The 19,386-nt window shown below is 45.3% G+C and overlaps 1 long non-coding RNA gene across 1 annotated transcript; it reads left to right on the plus strand.

Annotated features, from left to right (window-relative positions):
• LOC146891700 (uncharacterized) lies at positions 1-13,329 on the plus strand. Its single transcript, XR_015005317.2, has 3 exons — positions 1-428; positions 6,199-6,314; positions 10,740-13,329. It is a non-coding gene; the product is annotated as an uncharacterized LOC146891700 (long non-coding RNA).
• The last annotated feature ends 6,057 nt before the right edge of the window (positions 13,330-19,386 follow it).

A 19,386-nucleotide genomic window follows, 5' to 3' on the forward strand; every position in this document is an offset into this window, starting at 1 on the left:
CTGGCTAGCTGTGGGCACTGGATGATCTTGTCTCTTCTGGATATGCCCTGTCCCCAAAATAATGTCTGCGTGTTTTGTAGAAAATAACTAAGTTGGCTTCCTTCTGGCTTATGCCTTTTGTGGGAGGGTTGCTCACCCCCCTCTCCTTTCCAGTACATGCAGACTGAAGTTCTCCTCTGCCCTCAGCCACTCCCTTCCATATAACAGCTCACGGGGAACGCAGCCATGCCCCCATCTTTCTGCCTTTCTTGCCCGCACCACCCTGCCCTCCTGGCAGCAATCCCTTCAAAACAACCACCATCCCTTATTGGTACCTGATATCCTTAATCCTGACTGCCAACTTGATGGGGGTATAGAATGACTGTGGAACACATCTCTGGATGCAACTGTTTCCAGGAAGTGGAGAAGGGAAGAAGCACCCTGAATGTGTGAGTGGTCCTGTCTCAGGGGCTGGGGGCGGAGGTCACAGGCTGAACAAAGAGAAAAAAGGGTAAGCCGAGCACCAGCATTTGCCTCTCTCTGCTTCCTGACTGTGGAGACCATGTGACTGTCTACTGTTCCTGCTGTCATGACTTCTTACTAAGATGCTTTGGTCGGGTGTTTTGTCAAAGCTACAACAAACTAATATGGGATGGAGAGTGAGGGGAATGATTGCTTGCCTCCAAGCACTCAACGAATCCAAGGGTTTAACATCCTAACTGTTCTGTTATTGACTGTGCCAGGGGCAGGCAGTTCATTGCTAATTATGACTGGACAATAGACAGAGGCTAGGACTGACCCCAGCAGAGGGGCATGCTCAACCCAGGCCCTTGGAAGATACCTGAGCAATGGCCTTGACTCACATCAGACAGCCTTGTGAACTTGGAAAAGTCATTTAACATCCCTGAAATTCAGACATGTCACTTGGAAACAGTAGGACCGAAAAGGGAGACAGAAGCATCCCGATGCCCTTGTCTTCCTGGGTAAAAGAGGTTCAGAAGAGATGACAGCTAGTATCCACTGATGCCTTGCTAGGCACCAGGCAGATGATTTTGGACATTTTTCTGCCTGGTTCCACGCGAAGAGCGTGGCAGGGATGAGGGCAGCACCTCAGATAAAGGTGTCTAGGGGTGATGACCCCACTGCATTCCCTGGCTCCTGCTCCCATTCTCTCCCTGGCTCTTTAAAGACTGAAAACCATCCCATCAGGTGCAAATGCATGGAAACATATTCATGATTATTCAAATGAAGCCCTGCAAAACAGTCAGTGCCGCTCATAAATATTCATTGTTACCAGCTAATCAGTAGCAATCTCACAGGAAGACGTGCTCCGTGCTCCGGCAGGCAACCCTCTCTTCCCCCTCTGCTCCCTCCTCCCTCTGCCCAACAGACTGTCCCCCTCCAGCCCTAAGCCTCTCAGCGTCTCTGTCTCCTGAGGTCTTCGCCATCTTATTCAGAGAAAAGATATTTCTGGTTCATGAGTTAAAGCTTGCTTTATTTATCTCTGTCAGAAGATGACTCTGTCAGGAGGCTAGCCTCCTGCAAAGTATAACTGGTCAGGTTTCAACAGCTGCAGATTCTCAGGCATCTATGTCAAATTTTATTTTATTTTTTAAGAAGATTTTTTTTTGTGTATGCATTGGTGTTTTGCCTGCACGTATGTCTGTGTGAGGGTGTTGGATCCTGTTATTATGGACAGTTGTGAGCTACCATGTGGGTGCTGGAAATTGAATCAGGTCCTCTGGAAGAGCAGTCCTTGGTGTTTTTTTGTTGTTTTTTTTTTGTTGTTGTTGTTTTTTTGGTTTTTCAAGACAAGGTTTCTCTTTGTGGCTTTGGTGTCTGTCTGGCATTAGCTCTTGTGCACCAGGCTGGCCTCGAACTCACAGAGATCCGCCTGCTTCTGCCTCCCGAGTGCTGGGATTAAAAGAGTGCACCACCACAGCCTGGTGCAGTCTGTGCTCTTAACCCCTGAGCCATCATCTCTCCAGTCCCTTATTTCATTTTTTGGGTGGGAGGGGATAGGAGGAACAGGGTCTTAACACATAGTCTTGGCTGGCCTGGAACTTTTATTGTATAGATCATGCTGGCCACAAAATTACAGAAATACACCTGTGTCGGCTTTGAAACTATTGGGAAATGGCTATTATTATTATTACTATTATTACTTATTTGGGTTCTTCAAGACAGGGTTTTTCTGTGTAGCTCTGGCTGTCTGGAAACTTACTCTGTGACCAGACTGGCTTCAAACTGCCTTCTAAGTGCTGGGATTAAACATGGTGCCACCTCACCCAGCAATACCTATTTTTTTTTTAATTATGTGTGTCTGTATGTATGCATACGCATGTGTCTGAGCAGCATAGAGGTGCTAGATTCTTTGGAGCTAGAATTGCGCAGATTGTGAACCACCTGATGTAGGTTCTGGGAATTGAACTTGGGTTATCCGAAGAACAGCAAATGCTATTAACTGTGCAGCCATTTCTCTAGCCCTTATGCTATCTTTTTAAACAGTTTTTTTTTTCCATTTTAAAGACAGTGTTTCACTGTGTGGTTCAGCGTGCACCAGCGTCGGCATGTACCTACCGCCTTGCCCTGCTAAAGCATCTGGACTTCAAGACACTCCCTGTGATGTAGAAGGAGCATACATTCACCAAAGGGCATTTTTGCCAACCATGGTGCCAGGGGTCACCCAGAAGCAGGACGCCTTGAAGCATAGTGCCCAGGAAAGACAAGGGGAGCAGCAGGTCATGGGCCTGGTGACCTCTATCTGTAATTCCGTCGATAGTCCCAAATTCCAGTCTCGCTAGGACCACACAGTGAGTTCCAGTTAGCCTGAGTCCCAAGCTCCAATCTAGCCAGGACCACACAGTGAGTTCCAGTTAGCCTGAGTCCCAAACTCCAGTCTAGCCAGGACCACACAGTGAGTTAGTCTGAGACACACCAAGATGCTGTCTCAAAAAGCAGGAAGTGTTGAGCAGGTGGCCCAGGATGTAAGAGCAGTTACAGCTCTTGTACCTGACCTAGGTTCGGTTCCCAGAACCTACTTGACAGCTCACAACTGTAAATCCAGTTACAGGAGGATCTGATGCTCTTTTCAGGCTGGTGTGGGTCCTGCATACATGCAGCATACAATTTTACCGTTCTATTGGTTGGTGTGAACCTGGGAGAGTGGAGCCGAAATAATGGGCAGACTAAAGTTTCCTGTAATAGCCATCTTTATTCAAGGCCTTATACAATCTCTATTCTGAGGTTATTCTAAGGGTTAGGCAAGGTCATGTGAGCAAAGTTCACTTAAGTTCATGTTGTGTACAGTCACAAAGACAAGGTCATGTGAGTTTAGGCTGTACACAGTCATGAGGACAAATTGTGCTTGAAAACCCCATTCTCAATAATAATGGGTAAGATGACAGTAATCACAAGTAAGCCCACTTCTATCCAGCACACCTGGGAGGGGCATGCATAGAAGCACATGCCAAGAACAAATCCACAAAAACAAGGTCACAGGACTCTTGTTTTCTCCCAGGCTCAGAATCCTCACACAGCTTCATTGGTGGACCATGTTCCGACGAGAAACAGAGTACATAGCGAAGTATGCACAATTTGTGTGTGTGTGTGTGTGTGTGTGTGTGTACAGTGTCTTACTCTGTAGTCAATCAAACTCACTGTGTAGTGCAAGCTGGTCTTGAACTCTTTTGCCACCCCCTGCCTCAGCTTCCCAAGTGCTGACATCATGGATGCAAACCATCAGCACACCTGGCACCCCCCCTCAGTGCTTGGGGGCCAAACTCAGGGTCCACCTATGCTAGGTCAATGCTCTACCCCTGAGTTCCGCGCCCGCCCCACTTATCATCCTCGAGCAGAACAGGCTGTTTCCTTCTTCCCTCACGTGACCCCCTGTGACTGGCTGCAGCAAAGGGGTACAAATCAGAACAAGGGTGACTTCGGGGGAGGCGGGGCCACAAAGACCTTGTAAAGAGCGATGAGTCTGTGGAAATTAAATGTTCAAATGAAGTCCTCTAGTGGCTGGTGAGACGGCACTGGCTGTTCTTCCAGAGGTCCCGAGTTCAATTTCCAGACCACATGATGACTCACAACCATCTATAGTGGGATCTGATGCCCTCTTTGGCCATAAAGACATACATGCAAGTAGAAGACACATATACATAGAATAATAAATATTTTCTTTAAAAAAGATAAAAGTGAAGTCCTCTAGAGATTTTTATCAACCACTAAGACTAGGTTCAGAGGCAAGAAAGAGTCCTGACTCAAGAGAACAAAGACCTGGAGAGATTAGACAGCAAGGCCGGTTCAGACAAGTACCCTTTGTCAGGAGTGGGCAGAGCCTACCCAAAGGGATCATTAGGTAATTTTATAAGGAAGGATCCTAAAAAAGGGGGGGGGGCTGGAGAGATGGCTCAGTGGTTAAGAGCATTGCCTGCTCTTCCAAAGGTCCTGAGTTCAATTCCCAGCAACCACATGGTGGCTCACAACCATCTGGAATGAGGTCTGGTGCTCTCTTCTGGCCTGCAGGCATACACACAGAATATTGTATACATAATAAATAAAATTTTTTAAAAGTAATTAATTATTTAATTCTTCTGTTTGTTTGTTTTTTGAGATAAGGTTTCTTTGTGTAGCCTTGGCTGTCTTGAAGTTCACTGCAGTAGACCAGGCTGGCCTTGAATTCACAGAGGTCATTCTTGCTTCTACCCCAGTGGGTTTAAGTGTGTGTACCACTTTTCACTGGACTGTGACATGTCCTTCACAAGTTCAGCTGTTTAAATACTTGGTCCCGAGCTGGTGACAGTGTTTTGGGCGGTCATGAATACTGGGACTCGGGGGCGTACCTAGGTCACTGAGGATGGGTCTGGAAGGCTGTTTCTGACCCTGGTTCCATTTTTCTGTATTCTGTCTGCTACCACTGAGATGTAAGCAATCCATTCCCTGAGCTCTGATGCGGACAGATGGAGCGGCCCCAGCACCCTGTCCCCTGCCTGCAACAAACTGGAACTAAGTCTCTTGGACCATGAATCACAATACACTGTTCCTCCCGCAAGCTGCTTCTTCCAGGCAGTTAGTTTCAGGGACAAGAAAAATAACACAAAGACTTTAGGGATTCTAAAATGTCAAATTTGAAGGTGAGAAAATAAAACAGCAGCCTAACATAAACTAGGTCCAGGTAAAATATAAGTGCATCTCACGGTTACGTCAACTTAAAAGTTTAAATTACATTTGACTTTGTACATGTCATGCCCCTCTCTCTCTTTCTCTCTCTCTCTCTCTCTCTCTCTCTCTGTGTGTGTGTGTGTGTGTGTGTGTGTGTGTGTACATGTGTCACTTTGTACAGGTAAAAGTCGGAGGACAACCTGTGGGGAGTCCTCTCCCTCGACCAAGTGGGTAGCAGGAATAGAACTCAGGTTATCAGATTTGCTGGTAAGTGCCTTTACCTGCTGGACTGTCTCCCCAGTCCACATTTTACTTATCAAGGTTTAAGGAAAACCTGCTATTGCTTCTGGTTTGGTTAAGTGTCATTTTCTTTATGAGAAGCAGATGACTCTAACAATCCAAGATGCTTGGGATGAAAGTGGACTTTCATTGATCTCCCTGGCAATAAACTAGCTTTTCAGAGAAGGCTGTGTGTCTCCCTTTCAGGGACAGAGAATGCTGCCAGGACAGAGCAAGGGGCAGGGTGACAAAAACCATTATCAATTTCTCACGGTTGATTTGTTAGCGGCTCCAGCAAGAGAAATAATATTCCTTTCTAATCCAAAGGGCTGTCATACCTGTATTTGCAACATTATTTCTTAGACCGACACAGCTTTCTCTTGCTAAAAATCATTACACACACACACACACACACACACACACACACACACACACACCCCTAATCAGGAATCCCTGGTTTGATTTAATGAGACCTACACAAAGGGGGTTGTCAGTAACCACAGAAACGGGGCAGGGCTCTCATAATGATGGTGCTTGAATTGTATCCCCATCTGAAAAGAGCCTTTTTAATTATAGGGTTTGGGGTGGGGGGAGTGGACTGGAAGAGAGTGGAAGGGGCAACGGTGGATGTAGTCTTTTATCTCCTTAAAAGGATAGCAGGTGGGCCCCACTAACAAGTCTTAACCTCAGGATTCGGCTTAAAAACCCTAGAGAGAAAAAAAATTTTTTTTTTTCCCATTTTAACCCTGTGTCTTTGCTTGTTCTTCCCTTCCTTAGATGACAAAGTCCGATTCAAAAGGACTCAGAAGGGCCAAAGGGATAGTCGGGAGGCCCACCAGACCAGTTCAGAGGTTTGTAATCCGTCTCTAAACACAGAAGTCCTGCCCACGTGGGTAAGTCTGCAAGCTGGCCTGGTGAGCCGCTTGCAACACCGCCTGGAGCTATTTTGAAGCCAGTGACATTAAAGTCTGTGACAGTCTCTGGGATATTTACAGTGTTAGGTAATTCTAGTCCGTCTACATTTTCCACATCAGGTCAGCAACAGTGTAACTCACTCTAGAAGGCAAAGTAATCCAAGTTAAAGGAGCCAACACACAAGGACTACTTGTTGTAGTCCATTCTATTGGCTGCCCAGGGCAGGGCCCAGAACCCTCTCCGGGTTGAAAGGCGCTGCTGTAGCTGAACAAGGGACAAAGGGAAAATTGGGAGCAACATTTGTTCCTTTTCAGCAGGAAATGAAAAACTTTCCCAGAAATTTCCTAAAGTTTCTGTTTGCCTCTCATTGCCCTGAACTGTCTAAGGGTCTAAGGGTCAACGCACCTCTAAGAAAATCAAATCAGAGCTGGCAAGGGTAGCACAGGCCTTTGATCCCAACACTCCAGAGGCAGACACAAGCAGATCTCTGAGACCAGCCTGGTCTACAAAGTGAGTTTCAGGACAGTCATGGCTGTTACACTGAGAAACCTAGTCTTGAAAATTAAACAAAACAAAACAAAACAAAACAAAACGCCAGCGGTGATAGCACACGCCTTCAATCCCAGCACTCAGGAGACAGAGGCTGGTGTCTCTCAGCGAGTGCAAGGCCAGGCTGGTCTACAAAATGAGTTCTAGGACAGCCAGGATTGTTAGACAGAGAAACCCTGACTCGAAAGAAAAAAAGGGCATGATGGGGGCCAGTAAGATGGCTCAGTGTGGGGGTACCTGCTGCAAGCCACGGGAGCTCAGTTTGATCCCCAGAATCTACGTGGATGAGATAACTGGTTCCCTCATAGTGTCATCCCCCCCACAGGCACACCCCCCCCCAATAAATGTAGTAAAATTTTTAAATGCATGATGGAGTATTTTACATGGCAGTCCTGCTCAACACATCTTACAATTTGGGTCTCTTAGTGGTGTCGTGGGTTATATAGCTGAAAATTGAATTTAACCAAGAAAAAAAAAAAGTCCAGCAACATCCCAGAAATGAGATGCCTTCAATTTCTTGTTGTGAGGTTGAAGAGTCCAAGAATAGGAATATAAAAATGTAGATTCCATGGATAAGAATGTAGAAATAAAGAAATATAAAGTTGTAAGCCTAGGAGAACGAGAACACACTGTCAGCAGTGTAAGGATTAACTATTAACAGCGTGTTACTCTGCTTTACAACCCATAGCTCTATTTGTGAAGCTGAAGCAGCTCTCTGCAAACTCAGGGTCGCTCTGTAAACCATAGCAATTGCTATAGAAGATGCTGGATCTCCCAGCGTGCTTCAGCTCATAGGAGCTCACTCAGACCTATGGGAGACAGTTCCCCTGTGTCCAGTGCCTTCTATTGGTTAAGTTTGATTTTAGTATTTGAGACAGGGTCTCTTGCAGCCCAGGCCAACCTCAATTTGCTATGTAGCTAAGTATGATCCTCTTGCCTCCACTTCACCAATGCTAGAATTACAGATATACCATTCCACCCAGTTTATGGGATCCTGGAAGTCTAGTCCTGGGTTTTCTAAGTGCTAGGCAAAGGACTCTACCAACAAGGCTCGATCACCAGCCTTCTCCATGGCTTCTTGCCTCGGGCCCTTTGCCTCCCAGCCTGCAGCCCTTCCTTGACTGCAGACGTGTGCTTGGCTAGCATGCACACAGATGGAAACGTTGCAGAGGCCAGTTTCCCGGAGCAGCACAAACACACGGGCTCCAGGGGAATGGTGGGGTAGTCCAGCGGTAGGACGTGTGCCTAGCACCACCCAGCAAAACCCCAGTAAACCAAACCGGACACAGGAGTGGGTGGATACATCCTCTGGCTTCCTCTCCTTCTAGGGGACAATTCTCTGGGAGTCCTCAATAGTCTCTCAGGAGGTACTGTACAGGATGAACCTCCCCCCCCCAAGTTGTGTAAAGAGATAAGCCTTCAGGAACACACACTGGTGTCTCCATTCTGTTCCCTGTTTCATGTCCCTATTCACTCACAATGCTTCCTCGAGTCACCTCCCAAATAAATCACTAGTACCCGAGGGAATCCAAAATGAAGGCACGACCCTGGAGGCCACTCAAGCAAGTAGAAACCCAAGCGAATAGAAAGTTTGCCTTGCAAAGACTGCTCAGAACTATTTCTCCTTCCCTGTTCATCTTAGGAAGACAGCAGGATGTGGCAGTCACTGGCGTGGTAGGGGCGTGGGAGACTGAAGGAGAGGAAGGAGACAAAAATAATACCAGGGTTTTTTAAATATATGTTTGTTTATTTATTTTCACTTTATACACATTGATGTTTTCCTGCATGCATGTCTGTGTGAGGGTGCCAGATTCCCTGGAACTGGAGTTACAGACAGTTGTGAGCTGCCATCGGAGTGCTCAGAACCCAGGTACCCTGGAAGAAGACCCAGTGCTCTTAACGGCCATCTCTCCAGCCCCCCCCCCCAGGTTTTATATTTCAATTAATTAATTTTGAGATTTGATCTCATATATCCCAGGCTGGCCTTGAACTTACTGTGTAGTAGAAGTTGGCCTTGAACTCCACATTCCCCTGCCTCTACCTTTCTAATGCTGGGATTGCAGGCGGGCATGATTGTATCTGGTTATGTGGTGCTGGGGACGAAACCCAGGGTTTCATGCATGCAAAGCACACACTCTTTTCTGCTGAGCTACATTCCCCAGTCTGATTCCTAGGTTTCAGATCTACCCATTTGGAAGGACTAAGATGCCACCGTGAGGTAGGAGTTGCTGAAGGATGGGCAGTTTAGGATAAAGACCCAGAACATGCTAATTTTCTCACACAAAGAGCCTGTTACACGTTTACTGCATGGGTAGCTACAGCCAGCATCAGAAATGACATATGAAGACCAGGACAGGATGAAAACAAAGAGGTCGAGAGGAAGCTCAAGCAGGTAAAGGTGCTTCCCACCTAGTCTATCTAAGTTCAATCCCTGGGACCCACACGGTAGAAGGAGAACACTGACTCTCACAAAACTGGAGTCTAGGGATATGTTACTTTGGAAAAGAGGTTCTGCTTTTGCCTCCACAGAAGATGAGAACCTATGGATTTCTTCCAAGCTAATGTGGTTTGATGAAACAAGAGCCCCTGAAAGGTCTCTGTGAATCCTAAAAATACTTTGCCGAACAAATAGCAAGAAGAAGTTTGGAGAAAACTACACCCAAATTCCTAAAATGATTGCTTATAAATGTTTGTTTTCATTTTAAAAGGGTTGGTTATAAAATGATTAATGGTCAAAGTCAATTTCTAAAAAAAATAAGGGGGAGATGATATAGAAATGAATACTTAACATTGATATGGATCTTGGTCTATCGATACAAATTTATGGTCGACTTTGTTACATTGTATATTTGTATTTCCGTTTTTGTTTAAGATATTGTGTCTGTGCAACTCATTTAAAAGTGTAATGTATAGTTAAGCAATACAGATTAATAGATAGCCATCTATAATAATCAAACTTTTAATTATGTTAGTTAGATTTTCTAGATGTACAGAGATACATTCCAGATGGATAGGTATTCTTCAAACCCTTAAAAGAATTACAGAATATTGCATTTAGAATGTTTTAAGAACTCAGACTTTTCTCAACAGTGAGACATGTCTGCTTCTGGCAGCACCAGTTACTTCAGAAGGGTTGATGGGCATTGAAGAAACTCATTATGGGGTTTACAGTGTGACAAGGCTAGCCATTTGGGCAAGAAACTGTTCTTGCCTGGACTACGTGATGGTGTGCTGTATGAACTGGACATGTAGGACCCACAGAAATGTGACTGCTGAACTTGCCTAAAGGTGAGACAGTCCTTCAAGGTTACTGCTTCATGAAAGAAACTGTCAGACATTCTGCAGGTCCCAGAAGAAAGTGATTGACAAACTGCCAATATGGGTGAAAAAGTCTTTCAAATTTCCTGCTTCTGCCTTTCAAGTGCTGGAATTATAGGCATGTACCACCATTGCCTGGTGCATTTTCAGTTTTTAAGATTATATTTTGTGTGTGTGTGGGGGGGGGTGGTGCATGCCACAGCTTGTTGGTGACAACTTGTGAGACTCATTGTTCTTCTCCTACCACGTGAGTCCCAGGGATATCTATCCCTTAGATAGTCAGGCTAGGTGACAAGCACCTTTACCTGCTTCATGAGAAAGTCTGCTGGAATCTTTCCGGTAAGCCACAGCTTCGTGGCAATACAGAGATTAATAGAAATGGGTTAATTCAAGATGTAAGAGCTAGATAGAAATATGCCTGAGTCATTGGCTGAACAGTGTTGTAATTAATATAGTTTCTGTATGGTTATTCGGGTCTGGGCGGCCGGGAAATGAAAGAGCAGCCTCCTTTTACACTCTCTGGTTTCTGTTTGTAGGAAGAGATGTGTTCTCCAGGTTTTTCGCTTTGGCTGCCACTGCCACGTCTCCCTTCCAATATAGACTGTCCCTGCTGTGAACTCAACGCTTCTTCCTATAAATTGTTTTGGTCATGACGTCTACCGCAGCAACAGGAAATCAGTGAAGCCAAGTGCGGTCTGAGTTTGGTGGTGTGTGTCTGAGGCAGAAGGATTGAGGCAAGATTATGCCACAAAGCAAGCGAAACCTCACCCTGCTCCTTCTGCAGCCTGTATATATAAACATCCAGACATGTATCTTTCTTCTAGCTCAAGTTGATCTTGAACTATGTCACTGATGATTCCCTTGTGCTAACCTCTTAAGTGCTGGGTTACCAGTATATACCTCCATGCCAGTATATTCCTCCATGCCAAGTTTTATGCAGTCCTGAGAATCAAACCCAGAACTTCGTGCACCGTAGGCAAGCACTCAACCAATTGAGATCTCTCTCTAGCCCCAGCCCCCAGCACCTAAATTACAGGGTCCAGCCTTGGGCTAGTTGGAGTCTTGTCTTCATGGTGGTAATGAAAGATCTTGGTAGTTGTGTCCAGGAGGGCGAGGAGTCACAAAAGACTCCGTGAGGAAGCTGGTTGGCTGCTGGGGCTAAAATCCTAGTATTAGCAGGGGAGAGGCCAGGATTATGTCTTGGGTAGAATTAGTATAGTCCCTGTATCCTCAAACTGAGGTTTCTACACAAAACAAATGCCTAAGTAACAGAATTGACTTTATCACAGCTCTGAAGGTTTGTAGTCCTGGGTCAAGGTATGGACAGGCATGATTTCTCCACGGCCTTCCCTCTGTGTACAATCGTGATTTTCTCTTCTCATAAGGATGCTGGTCACACAGGATGAGGGTGTCACTGTTATATTCTCATTTAACCTCGATGACTTTAGAAAGCCATAACTCCACACATATTAAAGCGTCGAGTTTCAAAGCACAAATTTTAGAGGGACAGCACTCAGCCTTTCTCTGAACTTTGACTTCATCATCATTGTATATTCACAATCAAATTATAATCAAAGTGGGAGACTTGGCTCGGTGGTTAAAAGAACTCCTTGCTCTTCCAAAGGACTGAAGTTCGGTTCCCAGCACCTACATGGTGACTCATTACCATCCCTTCCAGAGAATCTGATACGTTCGGATGCACGTGTGAACATGCAGGCGAAACACTCATACATAGGTAAAATAAAATAAATAACTGATAGAAAATTATAATCACAAAAATTATTGAAATAACAAGTAAAGTCTGTACTGTCTACTATATTTATTTTTGGCTCTTTGAGCCAGACCAGGTGGTGAGACCGGACAGAAAAAAAAAACCAAAACAGACCCTCAGGCCAATGGAGGAAGGCGTCTCTTTTAGTCTTTCCTCTCTCTGACCCAGGTAGTTATTGTGAAGATCCAAAGGAGAAATGACTTGAAATTATTAAAACCATGCACTTCAAAAAGTACTGTTTTCATTGCCTGTACCATGCAGTCTCAGTTAAACCATGCAGCTATGAAGTTCGTCACTAAGTGCCCCCTCCTTGATCGCTTTATTTAGGCCGTTTGCCACCAAATTAGTAATGATTTGGTTTGGCTGTGAGTGAAAGAAAACCCCAGATAGCAGTCGCTTAACAAAACAGACAAACTGAACAACAGCAGTTTGCTTCAGAAAATCGGTAGGGATCAGCCCTTCCAGTGACATCACATTCCAGCTGTAAGGATGTAAGGAAGGGACAGAAACAACAACAGCAACAACAAAGCGAAGGGTTGGGAGCCACAAGCATCATGCTTCCATCCGTCCAGGTGATTCCAATTTAGTCCACTGACCATGCTTGCCCCACAAGGGAAGCCAGGAGCCATGTCCATTCTGGGTGGCTATGTGCCATTAAAATTTTTATTGCTAGGAAAGATGAGAAAAGCAAACATTGCTGGGAACTGGGAATTTGCTTTATAACAGGTTCCCAAAATGTTCTGGACTTCTGCAGTTCCAAGAATCAACCAAGATGTTGACTGAGAAACAAACAAACAAACAAAAACTTCAATAGGCACAGTTTATATTTAAAACAATTTTTTTTCAGTGCTAGAGCTCAAAGGCAGGCTTTTGTATATACTAGGCAAGCATTCTATCATCAAACCATATTCTTAGCTCTTTAAAGAATAATTAGGGCTGCATCAGTGGCTCAGTGGGTAAACTGTCTGCTAAGTAGGGGTGAAGATATGAGTTTGAATCCCTCACACCCGTGTAGAAAGCCACGCATGGTAGTGCACACACACAACCCCAGTGCTTTCAGTACGATGAAGATAGCAGATCGTATGGACCAGTCAGGAATTCAGAGGCACCTACCTCTGCCTCCCAAGTGCTGGAATGAAAAGTATGCACCAACAACACCTGGCACAAAATAAATAATCTTAAAAATAACTCAAACAACTCAAGAGAACAACGACGAAAAGAAACATGACAGAAGATCAGTAAAATGACTTTCCAGGCCAATGTGCTTGCTGCCAAGGCTGACAACCTGTGTTCAATCCCTAGGACACATACAGTAGAGAGACAGGATTGCTTCCCATGGGCTGGCCTCTGACTTCCACATGCATGCTATGGCATATATGCACCCACACACATACACACTCTTACAAATAAAAAAATTAATAATTAAAAAAATGTGAGTAGTGATGACCCATGTCTTTAAGCCCAGCACTCAGGAGGCAGAGGCAGGCAGATCTCTGAGTTCGAGGCTAGCCTGGTCTACAGAATGAGTTCCAGGACAGCTAGGACTACACCGAGAAACCCTGTCTTGGAAAAACAAAACAAACAAAGATAGAGAGCCATAGAAGAAGACACTTGACATTGGCCTTTGTGTCCATAGGTACATGAATGAGTGGGCACACCTCTGCACACACATGCCCACAGACCCACCACAGACAGATACATACACCACACAAGATTATTCTCATGCTTTCAGAGTTCACAGAGTTCACAGGCTCTCGGATAAATGGAAACCGGCAGAAATGTGCAGAGTGCTAGGTAAGCATTGCTATGACTGAATAAAAGGGAACCACAGAAAGCACCAGCTTCATCCCACAGGAAGCCTCCAGAATCAGCTTCTCCTGGATGAAGTCAGGACGTCTAACCTCTAGACTCTTTTGAGATAGAATCTCCCTATGTAACTCTGAGCAGTCTGGAATTAATGCTTCATGTAGACCAGGCTGGCTTCAAACTCAAAGAAATCCTATTGCCTCTGCTTCCCACGTGCTGGGGTTAAAGGCACACATCATCAAGTCAGATAATATTGAATTTTAATTTTTTTTCTTAAAACCACTACCACCCCCTTCCAGGGTCTCAGGTAGACTAGCTGGCCTTGAAATCACCATGTAGCTGGACAACTTCTGATATTCTATCTCAACCTCTTGTCATGTGGGATTTCCCTCAGTATGCTGTGAATATTCTTCGGTTAACAAAGAAGCTGTTTCGGGCCTGTGGTAGGGTAGAGCAGAGCTAGATTGGGAAAACTAAACTGAATGCTGGGATAAAGGAGGTGTAGTCAGGGAGAAGCCATGTAGCCCCACCAGAGACAGACGCCAGAACTTTACGCAATAAGCCACAGCGTCGTGGCAATAGACAGATTAATGGAGATGGGTTAATTTAAGATATGAGTTAGCCAGAAATACGCTTAAGCTGTTGGCTAAACAGTATTGCAAATAATATATTTTCTGTGTGTTTATTGCGGGACTGGGCAGGAGAGAAACCTCCTACTACATTCCTACAACATGGAATTACGCATATGTTCCATGTCCAGTTTATCCAAGGCTGGGATTGAACCCAGGGGTTTGTGTATGTTGGACAAGATTCTACCAAAGGAGCTACTTCTTTAGCCTCAGTGTCAGACATTTGTGTCCATGAGTTTATAATGGGGCATATACTGTGTTAAAAGAGACAGGGACCACTTAAAGGGCAGAAAAGGACAAACGCAGGGCCCTTACCTTGAGACCCATAGAAAGCACAGTTTTAATAGCTTTGCAATATAATGGCAGATTAAGTCACAAGACTGGAACGTTTACTGACAAGGGAGCCTATATGACTAAACCAAATAAAATCCAGTGTGGTTCAAGGCACTCACATCATCACCCCCATGAAGGCAGGGAAAACTAATAACCAGAAAATCCTTGTGCCATGAGATGCCCTTGGAAAGGCCCAGAACCAACTTCAATATCAACCTGTCAAAGCTAAATCACATTTTCTCTTTCTTGACCTGAAAATTCCTAATTTTGGAGGTCCCACAGCTGGGCAACACATTATTGACTTCCCACTGACCTGCATGAGATTAGACTCTGATGTAGGTTTTGGTAACAGTTGCCTAGGTTACTTCTCAGAACCTGAAGGAGCCCTTTGCTAAACACTGGCTTTTCACTGTAACCTACAGTTTCTATCTGATGGATGGCTAAGTGACATAAAAGGCTTGGCATCTGTCTTTATAGCATGTCTGTTCCCTTTGGTCCTTAACCCTGGGGTCAAATTCTTCGGAGCTTTACACATAGACACCGTGGTCATTAAAATGTTGCACCCAAGGGCTCTGGGGGATGACTCAGTTGGTGAAGTATCTGCCCTATAAACCTCAGAACCTAAGTTTAGATCCACAGAACCCACGTGTGTGTGTGTGTGTGTGTGTGTGTGTGTGTGTGTGTGTGTGTGTAGGGGGGCCGCTAGTGAGATGGCTCAGTGGTTACGAGCACTGACTGCTCTTCCAGAAGTCCAGAGTTCAATTCCCAGCAACCATGTGGTGGCTCACAACCATCTGTAATGGGATCTGATGCTCTCTTCTGGCTTACAGGTGTGCATGAAGACAGAGCATGCACATGTTAAAAATTAACTAAAACAAACAAACATAAAAAACCTGTGTGTGTGTGGAAGCAAATGCCTGTAACTCCAGCATTGCTGGATAGAGAAAGGTAGACCCCTGAAACCAGGGATTCTAGCCCATCTCAAAAAACACAGATGAAGGCAAGGCAGTTGATATCAGCCTTGGGGTCTCCACATCTGTGCTCACACACATGCAACCTGTACACACACACGCACACACCTACACTAACAAGTACACACACACACATGCATGCACACATGCACACACAATGCATGCACACTCACGTGTTGTGCCAAAGACTCTAATACAGTTTTTGTTGGAACCCAGGCTGACCGGTATCACTCAGGGTGCTGCTTTTGCTCAGCCTCGCCTGAGCTGGGATTGACGGGCATGAATCATCATGCCCAGCACGCTGCAGTTCTAACGTGACCATTGTCAACTGGTGCTGGTGTGAGTGCCCTACTCTGTGTGTGCTTTCTTGGCGGCTCACGCAAACGACAGTCCCTTAGCTTCACCAAGGCTCCAGCAAACCATAGGCCAGGATGTGTATGGAAGAAGATGACGTCAACCACAGGGGACGCTCAACAGTTCCTGAGTTGAGTCATGGCTCTTAGCCTATAAACATCCAGACTGGAACGGTCGCACACAAGAAAACCTTAAGCCAGGCCTGTCGGCACATACCTGTAATCCCAGCTTCTGTGAGGCTGGGGCAATGGATAGAAGTGAATTAGAGGCTAGCCTGAGCGACATCTAAATATACTTGTCCCTAAATATAAACAAACAATAGATAGGATAAATAGAGAGAAGGAAAACTTGGTGCCATGGCCACCAGACAATTACCAAACTTAGACGTACTTGGAAAAACCGGCAAGCGTCTGCCATTTCCTTGGTTCTGTGAACAGCAGACGGCCTCTCTATCTCCGCTATCCTTTAGTTAGAGCCCACGTCAGCCAGTTTGTGCGTAAGTCCCGGCAAAGGAGCCTTGCCTGTCTTGGTTGTAATGAGTGGCTTTTTATGCCACAAATTCCTGCTGTCAGGTAACAAGGCCACCCCTGGCTAGAGGAAGAACTAACTCCAGGGGAGGGAATGTGGAGGTAGGGCCTTTATTGGAGTTTTCCAAGGGGTAAGGCAAGACAGGGCAGGGCAGGGCAGGGCAGGGCAACCAGCTTTGAGTCAGAGTATTTGAGTGATGGCAGCAGGCATTGGGTTGTAGAAGTGATAACTGGTACCTGGCCCTTGGATGACTTAGGGCAAATGAAACACTGGCTTGGTGTGAGAGTTGTGCTGTAGAATATTTTTTTTAAGATGTGCTACATTTGTTTTTGCTGTGGAACGTTTGTTTAAAGATGCAGAGATGTGCTGTATTCATTTATGTTACATTTGTTTAACTCTGTGAAGCTGTGTTTCTTTGCCTGCCTAAAACACCTGCTTGGGCTAATAAAGAGCTGAATGGTCACTAGCAAGGCAGGAGAAAGGATAGGCAGGGCTGTTAGGGAGAGAGAATAAATAGAAGGAGAGATGAAGGAAGGAGTGAGAAAAGAACGGGCCAGCCACCAGCCACACAGCCAGACATGGAACAAGAAGGAAAGAAAAGATATACAGAAAGAGAGAAAGGTAAAATCCCAGAGGCAAAAGGTAGACTGGATAAGTTAAGAAAAACTGGCTAGAAACAAGTCAAGCTAAGGCTGGCGTTCATAAGGAAGAATAAGTCCCATGTGATTTATTTGGGAGCTGGGTGATGGGTCCTCATAGAACAAAGGGCCCAAAGAATAAAACAGAAACAACCAACTACAAATGTGATAAGGGGCAGGTGCGGCTGCAGCTTCGGGACTTGCAGGTTGACATGAGAAAGGCTCACAGGCTAACCCCTAATCGTGTGTGTGTGTGTGTGTAGTATTATGGATGTATATGTGTACACCTGTGTGTTGGAGCATGGGCGTGTGAGTGTGCAAAGGCATATAGAGGCCAGAGGTTAACATTGGGTACCTTCTGCAGTTCCTTTTGTAACTTTTTGAGGCCAGTGTCTTTCGCCGAGCCTTGCACTCCCCGTTTCAGCTGGTCTGGCTGGCCGATAGACTCTAGGGATCTGCCTGTCTCTGCTTTAGCAGCGCTGGGTTTACGGATACGCACCACTCTGCCCAGCTCTTTACATGGGCACTGGGCTCTAAACTCAGCACTTCACGCTTTTACAGCAGAAGGTCCTTAATGACTGAGACATCTCCCTAGTACTACAATTCCTAATTGATTTTTATTACATTTATTTACTTATTTGTGTGTGTGTGTGTGTGTGTGTGTGTGAGTGTGTGTGTGTGTAAATGCCAAGCAGCACAAGAAGAGGCCATAGGACAACCTGTGTGAATTGGTTCTCTCCTTCAACCACATGGTTTCCTGGGATCAAACTCAGGTTGGTAGGCTTCTCAGAAGGCTTGTCTGATGTTATAGATGGGCCCTGTAATTTCTTATTCTTTACAACTTCACCACTCCAGAAGAGAAGTTTAATTGCTCATCTAGAAAGTTTAATTCCTATATCATATCAACACATCAGAAGACATAGAAATAAAAACATGGTTAATGATAGGCGGTGGTGGTGCATATCTTAAATCTCAGCATGTGAGAGACAGAGGCTGTCGGATCTCTGAGAGTTTGAGGCCAGACTGGTCTACAAAGCAACTTCCAGGACAGCCAAGGCCACATAGAGAGACCCTGTCTCAAAAACAAACAAACAAACAAACAAGAACAGAAGCAAAAACTAAAGACACACACACAACCAAATATGGCTAACATAGAATTAGCAACAAAGACATCCTGAGAACAGTCCTTCAGCATCGACCAACCCAGGTGGACTACCAGTTCCACCTGCATGGTGATCTCCTAGTGTTTTTACAGGCAGGGGACACCTACAGGCTTTGGAACTGGGCCTGAGCTTGCAGATATATGGTCTTAGGAAGCATCCAGACCATAGCTAAGGTTCAGCATCTTCACTCACAGCCTGGGCAGAGAACGTATGACTACTTAGAATCTAGATGTGAGTGTGGTGGGGAATGTGTGGGCTTGTGAGTCAGCACAAATCTCTTCGGGGTTGCTTAGATCTCTTCAAGATTTTCTAGAAAGTTAGGCCTCAAACCTTAGATTTGACTTCACGTAATCTACACATGCTTGATTCTATCCCAGTTAAACAATTAGATTTTATGTATGTATGTATGTGTGTATGTATGTATTATGTATACCATGTTCTGTTTGCATGTATGCCTGCATGCCAGAAGAGAGCACCAGATCTCATTACAGCTAGGTGTGCGCCACCATGTGGGTGCTAGGAATTGAATTCAGGATCTTGGGAAGAGCAGCCTTCTCTCTAGCCCCTGAACAACTAGATTTAATGACTGGTGGTACTCGCTCACATGTGGTTAAAGTGCCTTACCCGTTGAATAAGATTTGTTATTCTTCCTATCATGAAAGGGGTGGGTCACAAAGATGTCTCAGCCGGTAAAGGTGCGTGCTGCAAAACCTGAAGACTTGAGTCTGAGCCTTGAGACTCACATGGAGGAAAGAGAGAACCGATTTCCTCAGGTTGTCCTCTAAGCTCCGTGTGCATGCTGGGGAGTGTGGGATGGTGCTAGGCTAGACACGCACTCTGCCTTCATCCTAGAAGCCCCGAAGCACTTTCTAAGCCCCCAGCGCTGTGAATTCCAGCTGTGCACTCACGGTGCTGAAATGACTGCTTCTGATTCCCTCTCACTTTGTCCTCTATCAAAGGCCTTCAACGGATAAATTATTCAAAGACCGA

Source organism: Myodes glareolus, chromosome 13 (assembly GCF_982192425.1).
Source record: "Myodes glareolus chromosome 13, mMyoGla1.1, whole genome shotgun sequence".
Lineage (NCBI taxonomy): Eukaryota > Metazoa > Chordata > Mammalia > Rodentia > Cricetidae > Myodes > Myodes glareolus.